A 26,822-nucleotide genomic window follows, 5' to 3' on the forward strand; every position below is an offset into this window, starting at 1 on the left:
AACCTGGTGTTGTCGTAACTCCAATGGACAAGGTCCCATCGTCCCCCAGACTTAACTTTTATATCACCGGTCAATGCCTCAACAGCTCTACGTGAAATCCGAGATCTCACCATATGCCGTTTCCATGGCAACACTTCCCTCGCCAAAAAACCCGGTATTGACGTAACTCAATGGAAAATCATCCAAACGGCACCAGACTTCAGACTATCATTAATGGTCCGGCCCTCAACAGCTCTATGTCAATTATGGAATGTCCTCATATGCCGTTGCCATGGCGACAGTTCCCTCGCCATGAAACACGGTGTTGTCCTAACTCAATGGACAATGGTCCAAACTGCACCAGACTTCAGACTATCATTAATGGTCCGGCCCTCAACAGCTCTATGTCAATTATGGGATGTCCTCATATGCCGTTGCCATGGCAATGCGTCCCCCGCCAATAAACCTGGTGTTGTCGTAACTCCAATGGACAAGGTCCCATCGTCCCCCAGACTTAACTTTTAAATCACCGGTCAATGCCTCAACAGCTCTACGTGAAATCCGAGATCTCACCATATGCCGTTTCCATGGCAACACTTCCCTCGCCAAAAAACCCGGTATTGACGTAACTCAATGGAAAATCATCCAAACGGCACCAGACTTCAGACTATCATTAATGGTCCGGCCCTCAACAGCTCTATGTCAATTATGGGATGTCATCATATGCCGTTTCCATGGCAACGCTTCCTTCGCCATAAAATACCATGTTGTTGTAAGTCAATGGAAAATAGTCCAAACGGCACCAGACTTCATATGATGGCTAATGGTCCGGCCCTCAACAGCTCTCCGCCAATTATGGGATGTCATCATTTGCCGTTTCGATGGCAACGCGTCCCTCGCCAAAAAACCTGGTGTTGTTGTAATTCAATGGAAAATCCTCCAAACGGCACCAGACTTCAGACTATCATTAATGGTCCGGCCCTCAACAGCTCTATGTCAATTATGGAATGTCCTCATATGCCGTTGCCATGGCGACAGTTCCCTCGCCATGAAACACGGTGTTGTCCTAACTCAATGGACAATGGTCCAAACTGCACCAGACTTCAGACTATCATTAATGGTCCGGCCCTCAACAGCTCTATGTCAATTATGGGATGTCCTCATATGCCGTTGCCATGGCAATGCGTCCCCCGCCAATAAACCTGGTGTTGTCGTAACTCCAATGGACAAGGTCCCATCGTCCCCCAGACTTAACTTTTATATCACCGGTCAATGCCTCAACAGCTCTACGTGAAATCCGAGATCTCACCATATGCCGTTTCCATGGCAACACTTCCCTCGCCAAAAAACCCGGTATTGACGTAACTCAATGGAAAATCATCCAAACGGCACCAGACTTCAGACTATCATTAATGGTCCGGCCCTCAACAGCTCTATGTCAATTATGGGATGTCATCATATGCCGTTTCCATGGCAACGCTTCCTTCGCCATAAAATACCATGTTGTTGTAAGTCAATGGAAAATAGTCCAAACGGCACCAGACTTCATATGATGGCTAATGGTCCGGCCCTCAACAGCTCTCCGCCAATTATGGAATGTCATCATATGCCGTTTCGATGGCAACGCGTCCCTCGCCAAAAAACCTGGTGTTGTTGTAATTCAATGGAAAATCCTCCAACCGGCACCAGACTTCAGACTATCATTAATGGTCCGGCCCTCAACAGCAATCTCTCAATTAGGGGATGTCAACATATGCCGTTTCCATGGCAACCCATCCTTCGCCAAAAAATACGATGTTGTTGTAAGTCAATGGAAAATCGTCCAAACAGCACCAAACTTCAGACTATCATTAATGGTCCGGCCCTCAACAGCTCTACGTCAATTATGGGATGTCATCATATGCCGTTTCCATGGCAACGCTTCCTTCGCCATAAAATACCATGTTGTTGTAAGTCAATGGAAAATCCTCCAAACGGCACCAGACTTCAGACTATCATTAATGGTCCGGCCCTCAACAGCTCTATGTCAATTATGGAATGTCCTCATATGCCGTTGCCATGGCGACAGTTCCCTCGCCATGAAACACGGTGTTGTCCTAACTCAATGGACAATGGTCCAAACTGCACCAGACTTCAGACTATCATTAATGGTCCGGCCCTCAACAGCTCTATGTCAATTATGGGATGTCCTCATATGCCGTTGCCATGGCAATGCGTCCCCCGCCAATAAACCTGGTGTTGTCGTAACTCCAATGGACAAGGTCCCATCGTCCCCCAGACTTAACTTTTATATCACCGGTCAATGCCTCAACAGCTCTACGTGAAATCCGAGATCTCACCATATGCCGTTTCCATGGCAACACTTCCCTCGCTAAAAAACCCGGTATTGACGTAACTCAATGGAAAATCATCCAAACGGCACCAGACTTCAGACTATCATTAATGGTCCGGCCCTCAACAGCTCAATGTCAATTATGGGATGTCATCATATGCCGTTTCCATGGCAACGCTTCCTTCGCCATAAAATACCATGTTGTTGTAAGTCAATGGAAAATAGTCCAAACGGCACCAGACTTCATATGATGGCTAATGGTCCGGCCCTCAACAGCTCTCCGCCAATTATGGGATGTGTTCATAAGCCGTTTCGATGGCAACACGTCCCTCGCCAAAAAACCTGGTGTTGTTGTAATTCAATGGAAAATCCTCCAAACGGCACCAGACTTCAGACTATCATTAATGGTCCGGCCCTCAACAGCTCTATGCCAATTATGGGATGTCATCATATGCCATTGCCATGGCAACAGATCCCTCGCCAAAAAACCTGGTCTTTTTGTAATTCAATGGAAAATCGTCCAAACGGCACCAGACTTCAGACCATCATTAATGGTCCGGCCCTCAACAGCTCTCTCTCAATTAGGGGATGTCAACATATGCCGTTTCCATGGCAACGCTTCCTTCGCCATAAAATACCATGTTGTTTTAAGTCAATGGAAAATCCTCCAAACGGCACCAGACTTCAGACTATCATTAATGGTCCGGCCCTCAACAGCTCTATGTCAATTATGGGATGTCCTCATATGCCGTTGCCATGGCAATGCGTCCCCCGCCAATAAACCTGGTGTTGTCGTAACTCCAATGGACAAGGTCCCATCGTCCCCCAGACTTAACTTTTATATCACCGGTCAATGCCTCAACAGCTCTACGTGAAATCCGAGATCTCACCATATGCCGTTTCCATGGCAACACTTCCCTCGCCAAAAAACCCGGTATTGACGTAACTCAATGGAAAATCATCCAAACGGCACCAGACTTCAGACTATCATTAATGGTCCGGCCCTCAACAGCTCTATGTCAATTATGGGATGTCATCATATGCCGTTTCCATGGCAACGCTTCCTTCGCCATAAAATACCATGTTGTTGTAAGTCAATGGAAAATAGTCCAAACGGCACCAGACTTCATATGATGGCTAATGGTCCGGCCCTCAACAGCTCTCCGCCAATTATGGGATGTCATCATATGCCGTTTCGATGGCAACGCGTCCCTCGCCAAAAAACCTGGTGTTGTTGTAATTCAATGGAAAATCCTCCAAACGGCACCAGACTTCAGACTATCATTAATGGTCCGGCCCTCAACAGCTCTATGTCAATTATGGAATGTCCTCATATGCCGTTGCCATGGCGACAGTTCCCTCGCCATGAAACACGGTGTTGTCCTAACTCAATGGACAATGGTCCAAACTGCACCAGACTTCAGACTATCATTAATGGTCCGGCCCTCAACAGCTCTATGTCAATTATGGGATGTCCTCATATGCCGTTGCCATGGCAATGCGTCCCCCGCCAATAAACCTGGTGTTGTCGTAACTCCAATGGACAAGGTCCCATCGTCCCCCAGACTTAACTTTTATATCACCGGTCAATGCCTCAACAGCTCTACGTGAAATCCGAGATCTCACCATATGCCGTTTCCATGGCAACACTTCCCTCGCCAAAAAACCCGGTATTGACGTAACTCAATGGAAAATCATCCAAACGGCACCAGACTTCAGACTATCATTAATGGTCCGGCCCTCAACAGCTCTATGTCAATTATGGGATGTCATCATATGCCGTTTCCATGGCAACGCTTCCTTCGCCATAAAATACCATGTTGTTGTAAGTCAATGGAAAATAGTCCAAACGGCACCAGACTTCATATGATGGCTAATGGTCCGGCCCTCAACAGCTCTCCGCCAATTATGGGATGTGTTCATAAGCCGTTTCGATGGCAACACGTCCCTCGCCAAAAAACCTGGTGTTGTTGTAATTCAATGGAAAATCCTCCAAACGGCACCAGACTTCAGACTATCATTAATGGTCCGGCCCTCAACAGCTCTATGCCAATTATGGGATGTCATCATATGCCATTGCCATGGCAACAGATCCCTCGCCAAAAAACCTGGTCTTTTTGTAATTCAATGGAAAATCGTCCAAACGGCACCAGACTTCAGACTATCATTAATGGTCCGGCCCTCAACAGCTCTCTCTCAATTAGGGGATGTCAACATATGCCGTTTCCATGGCAACCCATCCTTCGCCAAAAAATACGATGTTGTTGTAAGTCAATGGAAAATCGTCCAAACAGCACCAAACTTCAGACTATCATTAATGGTCCGGCCCTCAACAGCTCTACGTCAATTATGGGATGTCATCATATGCCGTTTCCATGGCAACGCTTCCTTCGCCATAAAATACCATGTTGTTTTAAGTCAATGGAAAATCGTCCAAACGGCACCAGACTTCAGACTATCATTAATGGTCCGGCCCTCAACAGCTCTATGTCAATTATGGAATGTCCTCATATGCCGTTGCCATGGCGACAGTTCCCTCGCCATGAAACACGGTGTTGTCCTAACTCAATGGACAATGGTCCAAACTGCACCAGACTTCAGACTATCATTAATGGTCCGGCCCTCAACAGCTCTATGTCAATTATGGGATGTCCTCATATGCCGTTGCCATGGCAATGCGTCCCCCGCCAATAAACCTGGTGTTGTCGTAACTCCAATGGACAAGGTCCCATCGTCCCCCAGACTTAACTTTTATATCACCGGTCAATGCCTCAACAGCTCTACGTGAAATCCGAGATCTCACCATATGCCGTTTCCATGGCAACACTTCCCTCGCCAAAAAACCCGGTATTGACGTAACTCAATGGAAAATCATCCAAACGGCACCAGACTTCAGACTATCATTAATGGTCCGGCCCTCAACAGCTCTATGTCAATTATGGGATGTCATCATATGCCGTTTCCATGGCAACGCTTCCTTCGCCATAAAATACCATGTTGTTGTAAGTCAATGGAAAATAGTCCAAACGGCACCAGACTTCATATGATGGCTAATGGTTCGGCCCTCAACAGCTCTCCGCCAATTATGGGATGTCATCATATGCCGTTTCGATGGCAACGCGTCCCTCGCCAAAAAACCTGGTGTTGTTGTAATTCAATGGAAAATCCTCCAAACGGCACCAGACTTCAGACTATCATTAATGGTCCGGCCCTCAACAGCTCTATGTCAATTATGGAATGTCCTCATATGCCGTTGCCATGGCGACAGTTCCCTCGCCATGAAACACGGTGTTGTCCTAACTCAATGGACAATGGTCCAAACTGCACCAGACTTCAGACTATCATTAATGGTCCGGCCCTCAACAGCTCTATGTCAATTATGGGATGTCCTCATATGCCGTTGCCATGGCAATGCGTCCCCCGCCAATAAACCTGGTGTTGTCGTAACTCCAATGGACAAGGTCCCATCGTCCCCCAGACTTAACTTTTATATCACCGGTCAATGCCTCAACAGCTCTACGTGAAATCCGAGATCTCACCATATGCCGTTTCCATGGCAACACTTCCCTCGCTAAAAAACCCGGTATTGACGTAACTCAATGGAAAATCATCCAAACGGCACCAGACTTCAGACTATCATTAATGGTCCGGCCCTCAACAGCTCAATGTCAATTATGGGATGTCATCATATGCCGTTTCCATGGCAACGCTTCCTTCGCCATAAAATACCATGTTGTTGTAAGTCAATGGAAAATAGTCCAAACGGCACCAGACTTCATATGATGGCTAATGGTCCGGCCCTCAACAGCTCTCCGCCAATTATGGGATGTGTTCATAAGCCGTTTCGATGGCAACACGTCCCTCGCCAAAAAACCTGGTGTTGTTGTAATTCAATGGAAAATCCTCCAAACGGCACCAGACTTCAGACTATCATTAATGGTCCGGCCCTCAACAGCTCTATGCCAATTATGGGATGTCATCATATGCCATTGCCATGGCAACAGATCCCTCGCCAAAAAACCTGGTCTTTTTGTAATTCAATGGAAAATCGTCCAAACGGCACCAGACTTCAGACCATCATTAATGGTCCGGCCCTCAACAGCTCTCTCTCAATTAGGGGATGTCAACATATGCCGTTTCCATGGCAACGCTTCCTTCGCCATAAAATACCATGTTGTTTTAAGTCAATGGAAAATCCTCCAAACGGCACCAGACTTCAGACTATCATTAATGGTCCGGCCCTCAACAGCTCTATGTCAATTATGGGATGTCCTCATATGCCGTTGCCATGGCAATGCGTCCCCCGCCAATAAACCTGGTGTTGTCGTAACTCCAATGGACAAGGTCCCATCGTCCCCCAGACTTAACTTTTATATCACCGGTCAATGCCTCAACAGCTCTACGTGAAATCCGAGATCTCACCATATGCCGTTTCCATGGCAACACTTCCCTCGCCAAAAAACCCGGTATTGACGTAACTCAATGGAAAATCATCCAAACGGCACCAGACTTCAGACTATCATTAATGGTCCGGCCCTCAACAGCTCTATGTCAATTATGGGATGTCATCATATGCCGTTTCCATGGCAACGCTTCCTTCGCCATAAAATACCATGTTGTTGTAAGTCAATGGAAAATAGTCCAAACGGCACCAGACTTCATATGATGGCTAATGGTTCGGCCCTCAACAGCTCTCCGCCAATTATGGGATGTCATCATATGCCGTTTCGATGGCAACGCGTCCCTCGCCAAAAAACCTGGTGTTGTTGTAATTCAATGGAAAATCCTCCAAACGGCACCAGACTTCAGACTATCATTAATGGTCCGGCCCTCAACAGCTCTATGTCAATTATGGAATGTCCTCATATGCCGTTGCCATGGCGACAGTTCCCTCGCCATGAAACACGGTGTTGTCCTAACTCAATGGACAATGGTCCAAACTGCACCAGACTTCAGACTATCATTAATGGTCCGGCCCTCAACAGCTCTATGTCAATTATGGGATGTCCTCATATGCCGTTGCCATGGCAATGCGTCCCCCGCCAATAAACCTGGTGTTGTCGTAACTCCAATGGACAAGGTCCCATCGTCCCCCAGACTTAACTTTTATATCACCGGTCAATGCCTCAACAGCTCTACGTGAAATCCGAGATCTCACCATATGCCGTTTCCATGGCAACACTTCCCTCGCCAAAAAACCCGGTATTGACGTAACTCAATGGAAAATCATCCAAACGGCACCAGACTTCAGACTATCATTAATGGTCCGGCCCTCAACAGCTCTATGTCAATTATGGGATGTCATCATATGCCGTTTCCATGGCAACGCTTCCTTCGCCATAAAATACCATGTTGTTGTAAGTCAATGGAAAATAGTCCAAACGGCACCAGACTTCATATGATGGCTAATGGTTCGGCCCTCAACAGCTCTCCGCCAATTATGGGATGTCATCATATGCCGTTTCGATGGCAACGCGTCCCTCGCCAAAAAACCTGGTGTTGTTGTAATTCAATGGAAAATCCTCCAAACGGCACCAGACTTCAGACTATCATTAATGGTCCGGCCCTCAACAGCTCTATGTCAATTATGGAATGTCCTCATATGCCGTTGCCATGGCGACAGTTCCCTCGCCATGAAACACGGTGTTGTCCTAACTCAATGGACAATGGTCCAAACTGCACCAGACTTCAGACTATCATTAATGGTCCGGCCCTCAACAGCTCTATGTCAATTATGGGATGTCCTCATATGCCGTTGCCATGGCAATGCGTCCCCCGCCAATAAACCTGGTGTTGTCGTAACTCCAATGGACAAGGTCCCATCGTCCCCCAGACTTAACTTTTATATCACCGGTCAATGCCTCAACAGCTCTACGTGAAATCCGAGATCTCACCATATGCCGTTTCCATGGCAACACTTCCCTCGCTAAAAAACCCGGTATTGACGTAACTCAATGGAAAATCATCCAAACGGCACCAGACTTCAGACTATCATTAATGGTCCGGCCCTCAACAGCTCAATGTCAATTATGGGATGTCATCATATGCCGTTTCCATGGCAACGCTTCCTTCGCCATAAAATACCATGTTGTTGTAAGTCAATGGAAAATAGTCCAAACGGCACCAGACTTCATATGATGGCTAATGGTCCGGCCCTCAACAGCTCTCCGCCAATTATGGGATGTGTTCATAAGCCGTTTCGATGGCAACACGTCCCTCGCCAAAAAACCTGGTGTTGTTGTAATTCAATGGAAAATCCTCCAAACGGCACCAGACTTCAGACTATCATTAATGGTCCGGCCCTCAACAGCTCTATGCCAATTATGGGATGTCATCATATGCCATTGCCATGGCAACAGATCCCTCGCCAAAAAACCTGGTCTTTTTGTAATTCAATGGAAAATCGTCCAAACGGCACCAGACTTCAGACCATCATTAATGGTCCGGCCCTCAACAGCTCTCTCTCAATTAGGGGATGTCAACATATGCCGTTTCCATGGCAACGCTTCCTTCGCCATAAAATACCATGTTGTTTTAAGTCAATGGAAAATCCTCCAAACGGCACCAGACTTCAGACTATCATTAATGGTCCGGCCCTCAACAGCTCTATGTCAATTATGGGATGTCCTCATATGCCGTTGCCATGGCAATGCGTCCCCCGCCAATAAACCTGGTGTTGTAGTAACTCCAATGGACAAGGTCCCATCGTCCCCCAGACTTAACTTTTATATCACCGGTCAATGCCTCAACAGCTCTACGTGAAATCCGAGATCTCACCATATGCCGTTTCCATGGCAACACTTCCCTCGCCAAAAAATCCGGTATTGACGTAACTCAATGGAAAATCATCCAAACGGCACCAGACTTCAGACTATCATTAATGGTCCGGCCCTCAACAGCTCTATGTCAATTATGGGATGTCATCATATGCCGTTTCCATGGCAACGCTTCCTTCGCCATAAAATACCATGTTGTTGTAAGTCAATGGAAAATAGTCCAAACGGCACCAGACTTCATATGATGGCTAATGGTTCGGCCCTCAACAGCTCTCCGCCAATTATGGGATGTCATCATATGCCGTTTCGATGGCAACGCGTCCCTCGCCAAAAAACCTGGTGTTGTTGTAATTCAATGGAAAATCCTCCAAACGGCACCAGACTTCAGACTATCATTAATGGTCCGGCCCTCAACAGCTCTATGTCAATTATGGAATGTCCTCATATGCCGTTGCCATGGCGACAGTTCCCTCGCCATGAAACACGGTGTTGTCCTAACTCAATGGACAATGGTCCAAACTGCACCAGACTTCAGACTATCATTAATGGTCCGGCCCTCAACAGCTCTATGTCAATTATGGGATGTCCTCATATGCCGTTGCCATGGCAATGCGTCCCCCGCCAATAAACCTGGTGTTGTCGTAACTCCAATGGACAAGGTCCCATCGTCCCCCAGACTTAACTTTTATATCACCGGTCAATGCCTCAACAGCTCTACGTGAAATCCGAGATCTCACCATATGCCGTTTCCATGGCAACACTTCCCTCGCTAAAAAACCCGGTATTGACGTAACTCAATGGAAAATCATCCAAACGGCACCAGACTTCAGACTATCATTAATGGTCCGGCCCTCAACAGCTCAATGTCAATTATGGGATGTCATCATATGCCGTTTCCATGGCAACGCTTCCTTCGCCATAAAATACCATGTTGTTGTAAGTCAATGGAAAATAGTCCAAACGGCACCAGACTTCATATGATGGCTAATGGTCCGGCCCTCAACAGCTCTCCGCCAATTATGGGATGTGTTCATAAGCCGTTTCGATGGCAACACGTCCCTCGCCAAAAAACCTGGTGTTGTTGTAATTCAATGGAAAATCCTCCAAACGGCACCAGACTTCAGACTATCATTAATGGTCCGGCCCTCAACAGCTCTATGCCAATTATGGGATGTCATCATATGCCATTGCCATGGCAACAGATCCCTCGCCAAAAAACCTGGTCTTTTTGTAATTCAATGGAAAATCGTCCAAACGGCACCAGACTTCAGACCATCATTAATGGTCCGGCCCTCAACAGCTCTCTCTCAATTAGGGGATGTCAACATATGCCGTTTCCATGGCAACGCTTCCTTCGCCATAAAATACCATGTTGTTTTAAGTCAATGGAAAATCCTCCAAACGGCACCAGACTTCAGACTATCATTAATGGTCCGGCCCTCAACAGCTCTATGTCAATTATGGGATGTCCTCATATGCCGTTGCCATGGCAATGCGTCCCCCGCCAATAAACCTGGTGTTGTCGTAACTCCAATGGACAAGGTCCCATCGTCCCCCAGACTTAACTTTTATATCACCGGTCAATGCCTCAACAGCTCTACGTGAAATCCGAGATCTCACCATATGCCGTTTCCATGGCAACACTTCCCTCGCCAAAAAACCCGGTATTGACGTAACTCAATGGAAAATCATCCAAACGGCACCAGACTTCAGACTATCATTAATGGTCCGGCCCTCAACAGCTCTATGTCAATTATGGGATGTCATCATATGCCGTTTCCATGGCAACGCTTCCTTCGCCATAAAATACCATGTTGTTGTAAGTCAATGGAAAATAGTCCAAACGGCACCAGACTTCATATGATGGCTAATGGTCCGGCCCTCAACAGCTCTCCGCCAATTATGGGATGTCATCATATGCCGTTTCGATGGCAACGCGTCCCTCGCCAAAAAACCTGGTGTTGTTGTAATTCAATGGAAAATCCTCCAAACGGCACCAGACTTCAGACTATCATTAATGGTCCGGCCCTCAACAGCTCTATGTCAATTATGGAATGTCCTCATATGCCGTTGCCATGGCGACAGTTCCCTCGCCATGAAACACGGTGTTGTCCTAACTCAATGGACAATGGTCCAAACTGCACCAGACTTCAGACTATCATTAATGGTCCGGCCCTCAACAGCTCTATGTCAATTATGGGATGTCCTCATATGCCGTTGCCATGGCAATGCGTCCCCCGCCAATAAACCTGGTGTTGTCGTAACTCCAATGGACAAGGTCCCATCGTCCCCCAGACTTAACTTTTATATCACCGGTCAATGCCTCAACAGCTCTACGTGAAATCCGAGATCTCACCATATGCCGTTTCCATGGCAACACTTCCCTCGCCAAAAAACCCGGTATTGACGTAACTCAATGGAAAATCATCCAAACGGCACCAGACTTCAGACTATCATTAATGGTCCGGCCCTCAACAGCTCTATGTCAATTATGGGATGTCATCATATGCCGTTTCCATGGCAACGCTTCCTTCGCCATAAAATACCATGTTGTTGTAAGTCAATGGAAAATAGTCCAAACGGCACCAGACTTCATATGATGGCTAATGGTCCGGCCCTCAACAGCTCTCCGCCAATTATGGGATGTGTTCATAAGCCGTTTCGATGGCAACACGTCCCTCGCCAAAAAACCTGGTGTTGTTGTAATTCAATGGAAAATCCTCCAAACGGCACCAGACTTCAGACTATCATTAATGGTCCGGCCCTCAACAGCTCTATGCCAATTATGGGATGTCATCATATGCCATTGCCATGGCAACAGATCCCTCGCCAAAAAACCTGGTCTTTTTGTAATTCAATGGAAAATCGTCCAAACATCACCAGACTTCAGACTATCATTAATGGTCCGGCCCTCAACAGCTCTCTCTCAATTAGGGGATGTCAACATATGCCGTTTCCATGGCAACCCATCCTTCGCCAAAAAATACGATGTTGTTGTAAGTCAATGGAAAATCGTCCAAACAGCACCAAACTTCAGACTATCATTAATGGTCCGGCCCTCAACAGCTCTACGTCAATTATGGGATGTCATCATATGCCGTTTCCATGGCAACGCTTCCTTCGCCATAAAATACCATGTTGTTTTAAGTCAATGGAAAATCGTCCAAACGGCACCAGACTTCAGACTATCATTAATGGTCCGGCCCTCAACAGCTCTATGTCAATTATGGAATGTCCTCATATGCCGTTGCCATGGCGACAGTTCCCTCGCCATGAAACACGGTGTTGTCCTAACTCAATGGACAATGGTCCAAACTGCACCAGACTTCAGACTATCATTAATGGTCCGGCCCTCAACAGCTCTATGTTAATTATGGGATGTCCTCATATGCCGTTGCCATGGCAATGCGTCCCCCGCCAATAAACCTGGTGTTGTCGTAACTCCAATGGACAAGGTCCCATCGTCCCCCAGACTTAACTTTTATATCACCGGTCAATGCCTCAACAGCTCTACGTGAAATCCGAGATCTCACCATATGCCGTTTCCATGGCAACACTTCCCTCGCCAAAAAACCCGGTATTGACGTAACTCAATGGAAAATCATCCAAACGGCACCAGACTTCAGACTATCATTAATGGTCCGGCCCTCAACAGCTCTATGTCAATTATGGGATGTCATCATATGCCGTTTCCATGGCAACGCTTCCTTCGCCATAAAATACCATGTTGTTGTAAGTCAATGGAAAATAGTCCAAACGGCACCAGACTTCATATGATGGCTAATGGTTCGGCCCTCAACAGCTCTCCGCCAATTATGGGATGTCATCATATGCCGTTTCGATGGCAACGCGTCCCTCGCCAAAAAACCTGGTGTTGTTGTAATTCAATGGAAAATCCTCCAAACGGCACCAGACTTCAGACTATCATTAATGGTCCGGCCCTCAACAGCTCTATGTCAATTATGGAATGTCCTCATATGCCGTTGCCATGGCGACAGTTCCCTCGCCATGAAACACGGTGTTGTCCTAACTCAATGGACAATGGTCCAAACTGCACCAGACTTCAGACTATCATTAATGGTCCGGCCCTCAACAGCTCTATGTCAATTATGGGATGTCCTCATATGCCGTTGCCATGGCAATGCGTCCCCCGCCAATAAACCTGGTGTTGTCGTAACTCCAATGGACAAGGTCCCATCGTCCCCCAGACTTAACTTTTATATCACCGGTCAATGCCTCAACAGCTCTACGTGAAATCCGAGATCTCACCATATGCCGTTTCCATGGCAACACTTCCCTCGCCAAAAAACCCGGTATTGACGTAACTCAATGGAAAATCATCCAAACGGCACCAGACTTCAGACTATCATTAATGGTCCGGCCCTCAACAGCTCTATGTCAATTATGGGATGTCATCATATGCCGTTTCCATGGCAACGCTTCCTTCGCCATAAAATACCATGTTGTTGTAAGTCAATGGAAAATAGTCCAAACGGCACCAGACTTCATATGATGGCTAATGGTCCGGCCCTCAACAGCTCTCCGCCAATTATGGGATGTCATCATATGCCGTTTCGATGGCAACGCGTCCCTCGCCAAAAAACCTGGTGTTGTTGTAATTCAATGGAAAATCCTCCAAACGGCACCAGACTTCAGACTATCATTAATGGTCCGGCCCTCAACAGCTCTATGTCAATTATGGAATGTCCTCATATGCCGTTGCCATGGCGACAGTTCCCTCGCCATGAAACACGGTGTTGTCCTAACTCAATGGACAATGGTCCAAACTGCACCAGACTTCAGACTATCATTAATGGTCCGGCCCTCAACAGCTCTATGTCAATTATGGGATGTCCTCATATGCCGTTGCCATGGCAATGCGTCCCCCGCCAATAAACCTGGTGTTGTCGTAACTCCAATGGACAAGGTCCCATCGTCCCCCAGACTTAACTTTTATATCACCGGTCAATGCCTCAACAGCTCTACGTGAAATCCGAGATCTCACCATATGCCGTTTCCATGGCAACACTTCCCTCGCCAAAAAACCCGGTATTGACGTAACTCAATGGAAAATCATCCAAACGGCACCAGACTTCAGACTATCATTAATGGTCCGGCCCTCAACAGCTCTATGTCAATTATGGGATGTCATCATATGCCGTTTCCATGGCAACGCTTCCTTCGCCATAAAATACCATGTTGTTGTAAGTCAATGGAAAATAGTCCAAACGGCACCAGACTTCATATGATGGCTAATGGTCCGGCCCTCAACAGCTCTCCGCCAATTATGGGATGTGTTCATAAGCCGTTTCGATGGCAACACGTCCCTCGCCAAAAAACCTGGTGTTGTTGTAATTCAATGGAAAATCCTCCAAACGGCACCAGACTTCAGACTATCATTAATGGTCCGGCCCTCAACAGCTCTATGCCAATTATGGGATGTCATCATATGCCATTGCCATGGCAACAGATCCCTCGCCAAAAAACCTGGTCTTTTTGTAATTCAATGGAAAATCGTCCAAACGGCACCAGACTTCAGACTATCATTAATGGTCCGGCCCTCAACAGCTCTCTCTCAATTAGGGGATGTCAACATATGCCGTTTCCATGGCAACCCATCCTTCGCCAAAAAATACGATGTTGTTGTAAGTCAATGGAAAATCGTCCAAACAGCACCAAACTTCAGACTATCATTAATGGTCCGGCCCTCAACAGCTCTACGTCAATTATGGGATGTCATCATATGCCGTTTCCATGGCAACGCTTCCTTCGCCATAAAATACCATGTTGTTTTAAGTCAATGGAAAATCGTCCAAACGGCACCAGACTTCAGACTATCATTAATGGTCCGGCCCTCAACAGCTCTATGTCAATTATGGAATGTCCTCATATGCCGTTGCCATGGCGACAGTTCCCTCGCCATGAAACACGGTGTTGTCCTAACTCAATGGACAATGGTCCAAACTGCACCAGACTTCAGACTATCATTAATGGTCCGGCCCTCAACAGCTCTATGTCAATTATGGGATGTCCTCATATGCCGTTGCCATGGCAATGCGTCCCCCGCCAATAAACCTGGTGTTGTCGTAACTCCAATGGACAAGGTCCCATCGTCCCCCAGACTTAACTTTTATATCACCGGTCAATGCCTCAACAGCTCTACGTGAAATCCGAGATCTCACCATATGCCGTTTCCATGGCAACACTTCCCTCGCCAAAAAACCCGGTATTGACGTAACTCAATGGAAAATCATCCAAACGGCACCAGACTTCAGACTATCATTAATGGTCCGGCCCTCAACAGCTCTATGTCAATTATGGGATGTCATCATATGCCGTTTCCATGGCAACGCTTCCTTCGCCATAAAATACCATGTTGTTGTAAGTCAATGGAAAATAGTCCAAACGGCACCAGACTTCATATGATGGCTAATGGTCCGGCCCTCAACAGCTCTCCGCCAATTATGGGATGTCATCATATGCCGTTTCGATGGCAACGCGTCCCTCGCCAAAAAACCTGGTGTTGTTGTAATTCAATGGAAAATCCTCCAAACGGCACCAGACTTCAGACTATCATTAATGGTCCGGCCCTCAACAGCTCTATGTCAATTATGGAATGTCCTCATATGCCGTTGCCATGGCGACAGTTCCCTCGCCATGAAACACGGTGTTGTCCTAACTCAATGGACAATGGTCCAAACTGCACCAGACTTCAGACTATCATTAATGGTCCGGCCCTCAACAGCTCTATGTCAATTATGGGATGTCCTCATATGCCGTTGCCATGGCAATGCGTCCCCCGCCAATAAACCTGGTGTTGTCGTAACTCCAATGGACAAGGTCCCATCGTCCCCCAGACTTAACTTTTATATCACCGGTCAATGCCTCAACAGCTCTACGTGAAATCCGAGATCTCACCATATGCCGTTTCCATGGCAACACTTCCCTCGCCAAAAAACCCGGTATTGACGTAACTCAATGGAAAATCATCCAAACGGCACCAGACTTCAGACTATCATTAATGGTCCGGCCCTCAACAGCTCTATGTCAATTATGGGATGTCATCATATGCCGTTTCCATGGCAACGCTTCCTTCGCCATAAAATACCATGTTGTTGTAAGTCAATGGAAAATAGTCCAAACGGCACCAGACTTCATATGATGGCTAATGGTCCGGCCCTCAACAGCTCTCCGCCAATTATGGGATGTCATCATATGCCGTTTCGATGGCAATGCGTCCCTCGCCAAAAAACCTGGTGTTGTTGTAATTCAATGGAAAATCCTCCAACCGGCACCAGACTTCAGACTATCATTAATGGTCCGGCCCTCAACAGCTCTATGCCAATTATGGGATGTCATCATATGCCGTTGCCATGGCAACAGATCCCTCGCCAAAAAACCTGATCTTTTTGTAATTCAATGGAAAATCGTCCAAACGGCACCAGACTTCAGACTATCATTAATGGTCCGGCCCTCAACAGCTCTCTCTCAATTAGGGGATGTCAACATATGCCGTTTCCATGGCAACCCATCCTTCGCCAAAAAATACGATGTTGTTGTAAGTCAATGGAAAATCGTCCAAACAGCACCAAACTTCAGACTATCATTAATGGTCCGGCCCTCAACAGCTCTACGTCAATTATGGGATGTCATCATATGCCGTTTCCATGGCAACGCTTCCTTCGCCATAAAATACCATGTTGTTTTAAGTCAATGGAAAATCGTCCAAACGGCACCAGACTTCAGACTATCATTAATGGTCCGGCCCTCAACAGCTCTATGTCAATTATGGAATGTCCTCATATGCCGTTGCCATGGCGACAGTTCCCTCGCCATGAAACACGGTGTTGTCCTAACTCAATGGACAATGGTCCAAACTGCACCAGACTTCAGACTATCATTAATGGTCCGGCCCTCAACAGCTCTATGTCAATTATGGGATGTCCTCATATGCCGTTGCCATGGCAATGCGTCCCCCGCCAATAAACCTGGTGTTGTCGTAACTCCAATGGACAAGGTCCCATCGTCCCCCAGACTTAACTTTTATATCACCGGTCAATGCCTCAACAGCTCTACGTGAAATCCGAGATCTCACCATATGCCGTTTCCATGGCAACACTTCCCTCGCCAAAAAACCCGGTATTGACGTAACTCAATGGAAAATCATCCAAACGGCACCAGACTTCAGACTATCATTAATGGTCCGGCCCTCAACAGCTCTATGTCAATTATGGGATGTCATCATATGCCGTTTCCATGGCAACGCTTCCTTCGCCATAAAATACCATGTTGTTGTAAGTCAATGGAAAATAGTCCAAACGGCACCAGACTTCATATGATGGCTAATGGTCCGGCCCTCAACAGCTCTCCGCCAATTATGGGATGTCATCATATGCCGTTTCGATGGCAACGCGTCCCTCGCCAAAAAACCTGGTGTTGTTGTAATTCAATGGAAAATCCTCCAAACGGCACCAGACTTCAGACTATCATTAATGGTCCGGCCCTCAACAGCTCTATGTCAATTATGGAATGTCCTCATATGCCGTTGCCATGGCGACAGTTCCCTCGCCATGAAACACGGTGTTGTCCTAACTCAATGGACAATGGTCCAAACTGCACCAGACTTCAGACTATCATTAATGGTCCGGCCCTCAACAGCTCTATGTCAATTATGGGATGTCCTCATATGCCGTTGCCATGGCAATGCGTCCCCCGCCAATAAACCTGGTGTTGTCGTAACTCCAATGGACAAGGTCCCATCGTCCCCCAGACTTAACTTTTATATCACCGGTCAATGCCTCAACAGCTCTACGTGAAATCCGAGATCTCACCATATGCCGTTTCCATGGCAACACTTCCCTCGCCAAAAAACCCGGTATTGACGTAACTCAATGGAAAATCATCCAAACGGCACCAGACTTCAGACTATCATTAATGGTCCGGCCCTCAACAGCTCTATGTCAATTATGGGATGTCATCATATGCCGTTTCCATGGCAACGCTTCCTTCGCCATAAAATACCATGTTGTTGTAAGTCAATGGAAAATAGTCCAAACGGCACCAGACTTCATATGATGGCTAATGGTCCGGCCCTCAACAGCTCTCCGCCAATTATGGGATGTCATCATATGCCGTTTCGATGGCAATGCGTCCCTCGCCAAAAAACCTGGTGTTGTTGTAATTCAATGGAAAATCCTCCAACCGGCACCAGACTTCAGACTATCATTAATGGTCCGGCCCTCAACAGCTCTATGCCAATTATGGGATGTCATCATATGCCGTTGCCATGGCAACAGATCCCTCGCCAAAAAACCTGATCTTTTTGTAATTCAATGGAAAATCGTCCAAACGGCACCAGACTTCAGACTATCATTAATGGTCCGGCCCTCAACAGCTCTCTCTCAATTAGGGGATGTCAACATATGCCGTTTCCATGGCAACCCATCCTTCGCCAAAAAATACGATGTTGTTGTAAGTCAATGGAAAATCGTCCAAACAGCACCAAACTTCAGACTATCATTAATGGTCCGGCCCTCAACAGCTCTACGTCAATTATGGGATGTCATCATATGCCGTTTCCATGGCAACGCTTCCTTCGCCATAAAATACCATGTTGTTTTAAGTCAATGGAAAATCGTCCAAACGGCACCAGACTTCAGACTATCATTAATGGTCCGGCCCTCAACAGCTCTATGTCAATTATGGAATGTCCTCATATGCCGTTGCCATGGCGACAGTTCCCTCGCCATGAAACACGGTGTTGTCCTAACTCAATGGACAATGGTCCAAACTGCACCAGACTTCAGACTATCATTAATGGTCCGGCCCTCAACAGCTCTATGTCAATTATGGGATGTCCTCATATGCCGTTGCCATGGCAATGCGTCCCCCGCCAATAAACCTGGTGTTGTCGTAACTCCAATGGACAAGGTCCCATCGTCCCCCAGACTTAACTTTTATATCACCGGTCAATGCCTCAACAGCTCTACGTGAAATCCGAGATCTCACCATATGCCGTTTCCATGGCAACACTTCCCTCGCCAAAAAACCCGGTATTGACGTAACTCAATGGAAAATCATCCAAACGGCACCAGACTTCAGACTATCATTAATGGTCCGGCCCTCAACAGCTCTATGTCAATTATGGGATGTCATCATATGCCGTTTCCATGGCAACGCTTCCTTCGCCATAAAATACCATGTTGTTGTAAGTCAATGGAAAATAGTCCAAACGGCACCAGACTTCATATGATGGCTAATGGTTCGGCCCTCAACAGCTCTCCGCCAATTATGGGATGTCATCATATGCCGTTTCGATGGCAACGCGTCCCTCGCCAAAAAACCTGGTGTTGTTGTAATTCAATGGAAAATCCTCCAAACGGCACCAGACTTCAGACTATCATTAATGGTCCGGCCCTCAACAGCTCTATGTCAATTATGGAATGTCCTCATATGCCGTTGCCATGGCGACAGTTCCCTCGCCATGAAACACGGTGTTGTCCTAACTCAATGGACAATGGTCCAAACTGCACCAGACTTCAGACTATCATTAATGGTCCGGCCCTCAACAGCTCTATGTCAATTATGGGATGTCCTCATATGCCGTTGCCATGGCAATGCGTCCCCCGCCAATAAACCTGGTGTTGTCGTAACTCCAATGGACAAGGTCCCATCGTCCCCCAGACTTAACTTTTATATCACCGGTCAATGCCTCAACAGCTCTACGTGAAATCCGAGATCTCACCATATGCCGTTTCCATGGCAACACTTCCCTCGCCAAAAAACCCGGTATTGACGTAACTCAATGGAAAATCATCCAAACGGCACCAGACTTCAGACTATCATTAATGGTCCGGCCCTCAACAGCTCAATGTCAATTATGGGATGTCATCATATGCCGTTTCCATGGCAACGCTTCCTTCGCCATAAAATACCATGTTGTTGTAAGTCAATGGAAAATAGTCCAAACGGCACCAGACTTCATATGATGGCTAATGGTCCGGCCCTCAACAGCTCTTCGCCAATTATGGGATGTGTTCATATGCCGTTTCGATGGCAACGCGTCCCTCGCCAAAAAACCTGGTGTTGTTGTAATTCAATGGAAAATCCTCCAAACGGCACCAGACTTCAGACTATCATTAATGGTCCGGCCCTCAACAGCTCTATGACAATTATGGGATGTCATCATATGCCGTTGCCATGGCAACAGATCCCTCGCCAAAAAACCTGGTCTTTTTGTAATTCAATGGAAAATCGTCCAAACGGCACCAGACTTCAGACTATCATTAATGGTCCGGCCCTCAACAGCTCTCTCTCAATTAGGGGATGTCAACATATGCCGTTTCCATGGCAACCCATCCTTCGCCAAAAAATACGATGTTGTTGTAAGTCAATGGAAAATCGTCCAAACAGCACCAAACTTCAGACTGTCATTAATGGTCCGGTCCTCAACAGCTCTACGTCAATTATGGGATGTCATCATATGCCGTTTCCATGGCAACGCTTCCTTCGCCATAAAATACGATGTTGTTGTAAGTCAATGGAAAATCGTCCAAACGGCACCAGACTTCAGACTATCATTAATGGTCCGGCCCTCAACAGCTCTATGTCAATTATGGAATGTCCTCATATGCCGTTGCCATGGCGACAGTTCCCTCGCCATGAAACACGGTGTTGTCCTAACTCAATGGACAATGGTCCAAACTGCACCAGACTTCAGACTATCATTAATGGTCCGGCCCTCAACAGCTCTATGTCAATTATGGGATGTCCTCATATGCCGTTGCCATGGCAATGCGTCCCCCGCCAATAAACCTGGTGTTGTCGTAACTCCAATGGACAAGGTCCCATCGTCCCCCAGACTTAACTTTTATATCACCGGTCAATGCCTCAACAGCTCTACGTGAAATCCGAGATCTCACCATATGCCGTTTCCATGGCAACACTTCCCTCGCCAAAAAAACCCGGTATTGACGTAACTCAATGGAAAATCATCCAAACGGCACCAGACTTCAGACTATCATTAATGGTCCGACCCTCAACAGCTCTATGTCAATTATGGGATGTCATCATATGCCGTTTCCATGGCAACGCTTCCTTCGCCATAAAATACCATGTTGTTGTAAGTCAATGGAAAATAGTCCAAACGGCACCAGACTTCATATGATGGCTAATGGTCCGGCCCTCAACAGCTCTCCGCCAATTATGGGATGGCATCATATGCCGTTTCGATGGCAACACGTCCCTCGCCAAAAAACCTGGTGTTGTTGTAATTCAATGGAAAATCCTCCAAACGGCACCAGACTTCAGACTATCATTAATGGTCCGGCCCTCAACAGCTCTATGTCAATTATGGAATGTCCTCATATGCCGTTGCCATGGCGACAGTTCCCTCGCCATGAAACACGGTGTTGTCCTAACTCAATGGACAATGGTCCAAACTGCACCAGACTTCAGACTATCATTAATGGTCCGGCCCTCAACAGCTCTATGTCAATTATGGGATGTCCTCATATGCCGTTGCCATGGCAATGCGTCCCCCGCCAATAAACCTGGTGTTGTCGTAACTCCAATGGACAAGGTCCCATCGTCCCCCAGACTTAACTTTTATATCACCGGTCAATGCCTCAACAGCTCTACGTGAAATCCGAGATCTCACCATATGCCGTTTCCATGGCAACACTTCCCTCGCCAAAAAACCCGGTATTGACGTAACTCAATGGAAAATCATCCAAACGGCACCAGACTTCAGACTATCATTAATGGTCCGGCCCTCAACAGCTCTATGTCAATTATGGGATGTCATCATATGCCGTTTCCATGGCAACGCTTCCTTCGCCATAAAATACCATGTTGTTGTAAGTCAATGGAAAATAGTCCAAACGGCACCAGACTTCATATGATGGCTAATGGTCCGGCCCTCAACAGCTCTCCGCCAATTATGGGATGTCATCATATGCCGTTTCGATGGCAACGCGCCCCTCGCCAAAAAACCTGGTGTTGTTGTAATTCAATGGAAAATCCTCCAAACGGCACCAGACTTCAGACTATCATTAATGGTCCGGCCCTCAACAGCTCTATGCCAATTATGGGATGTCATCATATGCCGTTGCCATGGCAACAGATCCCTCGCCAAAAAACCTGGTCTTTTTGTAATTCAATGGAAAATCGTCCAAACGGCACCAGACTTCAGACTATCATTAATGGTCCGGCCCTCAACAGCTCTCTCTCAATTAGGGGATGTCAACATATGCCGTTTCCATGGCAACCCATCTTTCGCCAAAAAACACGATGTTGTTGTAAGTCAATGGAAAATCGTCCAAACAGCACCAAACTTCAGACTATCATTAATGGTCCGGCCCTCAAAAGCTCTACGTCAATTATGGGATGTCATCATATGCCGTTTCCATGGCAACGCTTCCTTCGCCATAAAATACCATGTTGTTTTAAGTCAATGGAAAATCGTCCAAACGGCACCAGACTTCAGACTATCATTAATGGTCCGGCCCTCAACAGCTCTATGTCAATTATGGAATGTCCTCATATGCCGTTGCCATGGCGACAGTTCCCTCGCCATGAAACACGGTGTTGTCCTAACTCAATGGACAATGGTCCAAACTGCACCAGACTTCAGACTATCATTAATGGTCCGGCCCTCAACAGCTCTATGTCAATTATGGGATGTCCTCATATGCCGTTGCCATGGCAATGCGTCCCCCGCCAATAAACCTGGTGTTGTCGTAACTCCAATGGACAAGGTCCCATCGTCCCCCAGACTTAACTTTTATATCACCGGTCAATGCCTCAACAGCTCTACGTGAAATCCGAGATCTCACCATATGCCGTTTCCATGGCAACACTTCCCTGGCCAAAAAACCCGGTATTGACGTAACTCAATGGAAAATCATCCAAACGGCACCAGACTTCAGACTATCATTAATGGTCCGGCCCTCAACAGCTCTATGTCAATTATGGGATGTCATCATATGCCGTTTCCATGGCAATGCTTCCTTCGCCATAAAATACCATGTTGTTGTAAGTCAATGGAAAATAGTCCAAACGGCACCAGACTTCATATGATGGCTAATGGTCCGGCCCTCAACAGCTCTCCGCCAATTATGGGATGTCATCATATGCCGTTTCGATGGCAACGCGTCCCTCGCCAAAAAACCTGGTGTTGTTGTAATTCAATGGAAAATCCTCCAAACGGCACCAGACTTCAGACTATCATTAATGGTCCGGCCCTCAACAGCTCTATGTCAATTATGGAATGTCCTCATATGCCGTTGCCATGGCGACAGTTCCCTCGCCATGAAACACGGTGTTGTCCTAACTCAATGGACAATGGTCCAAACTGCACCAGACTTCAGACTATCATTAATGGTCCGGCCCTCAACAGCTCTATGTCAATTATGGGATGTCCTCATATGCCGTTGCCATGGCAATGCGTCCCCCGCCAATAAACCTGGTGTTGTCGTAACTCCAATGGACAAGGTCCCATCGTCCCCCAGACTTAACTTTTATATCACCGGTCAATGCCTCAACAGCTCTACGTGAAATCCGAGATCTCACCATATGCCGTTTCCATGGCAACACTTCCCTCGCCAAAAAACCCGGTATTGACGTAACTCAATGGAAAATCATCCAAACGGCACCAGACTTCAGACTATCATTAATGGTCCGGCCCTCAACAGCTCTATGTCAATTATGGGATGTCATCATATGCCGTTTCCATGGCAACGCTTCCTTCGCCATAAAATACCATGTTGTTGTAAGTCAATGGAAAATAGTCCAAACGGCACCAGACTTCATATGATGGCTAATGGTCCGGCCCTCAACAGCTCTCCGCCAATTATAGGATGTCATCATATGCCGTTTCCATGGCAACGCTTCCTTCGCCATAAAATACCATGTTGTTGTAAGTCAATGGAAAATAGTCCAAACGGCACCAGACTTCATATGATGGCTAATGGTCCGGCCCTCAACAGCTCTCCGCCAATTATGGGATGTCATCATATGCCGTTTCGATGGCAACGCGTCCCTCGCCAAAAAACCTGGTGTTGTTGTACTTCAATGGAAAATCCTCCAAACGGCACCAGACTTCAGACTATCATTAATGGTCCGGCCCTCAACAGCTCTATGTCAATTATGGGATGTCATCATATGCCGTTTCCATGGCAACGCTTCCTTCGCCATAAAATACCATGTTGTTGTAAGTCAATGGAAAATAGTCCAAACGGCACCAGACTTCATATGATGGCTAATGGTCCGGCCCTCAACAGCTCTCCGCCAATTATAGGATGTCATCATATGCCGTTTCCATGGCAACGCTTCCTTCGCCATAAAATACCATGTTGTTGTAAGTCAATGGAAAATAGTCCAAACGGCACCAGACTTCATATGATGGCTAATGGTCCGGCCCTCAACAGCTCTCCGCCAATTATGGGATGTCATCATATGCCGTTTCGATGGCAACGCGTCCCTCGCCAAAAAACCTGGTGTTGTTGTACTTCAATGGAAAATCCTCCAAACGGCACCAGACTACAGACTATCATTAATGGTCCAGCCCTCAACAGCTCTATGCCAATTATGGGATGTCATCATATGCCGTTGCCATGGCAACAGATCCCTCGCCAAAAAACCTGGTCTTTTTGTAATTCAATGGAAAATCGTCCAAACGGCACCAGACTTCAGACTATCATTAATGGTCCGGCCCTCAACAGCACTCTCTCAATTAGGGGATGTCAACATATGCCGTTTCCATGGCAACCCATCCTTCGCCAAAAAACACGATGTTGTTGTAAGTCAATGGAAAATCGTCCAAACAGCACCAAACTTCAGACTATCATTAATGGTCCGGCCCTCAACAGCTCTACGTCAATTATGGGATGTCATCATATGCCGTTTCCATGGCAACGCTTCCTTCGCCATAAAATACCATGTTGTTGTAAGTCAATGGAAAATCGTCCAAACGGCACCAGACTTCAGACTATCATTAATGGTCCGGCCCTCAACAGCTCTATGTCAATTATGGAATGTCCTCATATGCCGTTGCCATGGCGACAGTTCCCTCGCCATGAAACACGGTGTTGTCCTAACTCAATGGACAATGGTCCAAACTGCACCAGACTTCAGACTATCATTAATGGTCCGGCCCTCAACAGCTCTATGTCAATTATGGGATGTCCTCATATGCCGTTGCCATGGCAATGCGTCCCCCGCCAATAAACCTGGTGTTGTCGTAACTCCAATGGACAAGGTCCCATCGTCCCCCAGACTTAACTTTTATATCACCGGTCAATGCCTCAACAGCTCTACGTGAAATCCGAGATCTCACCATATGCCGATTCCATGGCAACACTTCCCTCGCCAAAAAACCCGGTATTGACGTAACTCAATGGAAAATCATCCAAACGGCACCAGACTTCAGACTATCATTAATGGTCCGGCCCTCAACAGCTCTATGTCAATTATGGGATGTCATCATATGCCGTTTCCATGGCAACGCTTCCTTCGCCATAAAATACCATGTTGTTGTAAGTCAATGGAAAATAGTCCAAACGGCACCAGACTTCATGGCTAATGGTCCGGCCCTCAACAGCTCTCCGCCAATTATGGGATGTCATTATATGCCGTTTCGATGGCAACGCGTCCCTCGCCAAAAAACCTGGTGTTGTTGTAATTCAATGCAAAATCCTCCAAACGGCACCAGACTTCAGACTATCATTAATGGTCCGGCCCTCAACAGCTCTATGCCAATTATGGGATGTCATCATATGCCATTGCCATGGCAACAGATCCCTCGCCAAAAAACCTGGTCTTTTTGTAATTCAATGGAAAATCGTCCAAACGGCACCAGACTTCAGACTATCATTAATGGTCCGGCCCTCAACAGCTCTCTCTCAATTAGGGGATGTCAACATATGCCGTTTCCATGGCAACCCATCCTTCGCCAAAAAATACGATGTTGTTGTAAGTCAATGGAAAATCGTCCAAACAGCACCAAACTTCAGACTATCATTAATGGTCCGGCCCTCAACAGCTCTACGTCAATTATGGGATGTCATCATATGCCGTTTCCATGGCAACGCTTCCTTCGCCATAAAATACCATGTTGTTGTAAGTCAATGGAAAATCGTCCAAACGGCACCAGACTTCAGACTATCATTAATGGTCCGGCCCTCAACAGCTCTATGTCAATTATGGAATGTCCTCATATGCCGTTGCCATGGCGACAGTTCCCTCGCCATGAAACACGGTGTTGTCCTAACTCAATGGACAATGGTCCAAACTGCACCAGACTTCAGACTATCATTAATGGTCCGGCCCTCAACAGCTCTATGTCAATTATGGGATGTCCTCATATGCCGTTGCCATGGCAATGCGTCCCCCGCCAATAAACCTGGTGTTGTCGTAACTCCAATGGACAAGGTCCCATCGTCCCCCAGACTTAACTTTTATATCACCGGTCAATGCCTCAACAGCTCTACGTGAAATCCGAGATCTCACCATATGCCGTTTCCATGGCAACACTTCCCTCGCCAAAAAACCCGGTATTGACGTAACTCAATGGAAAATCATCCAAACGGCACCAGACTTCAGACTATCATTAATGGTCCGGCCCTCAACAGCTCTATGTCAATTATGGGATGTCATCATATGCCGTTTCCATGGCAACGCTTCCTTCGCCATAAAATACCATGTTGTTGTAAGTCAATGGAAAATAGTCCAAACGG

This window comes from Notothenia rossii (assembly GCF_949606895.1).
Source record: "Notothenia rossii genome assembly, chromosome: 4".
Taxonomy (NCBI): Eukaryota; Metazoa; Chordata; class Actinopteri; order Perciformes; family Nototheniidae; genus Notothenia; species Notothenia rossii.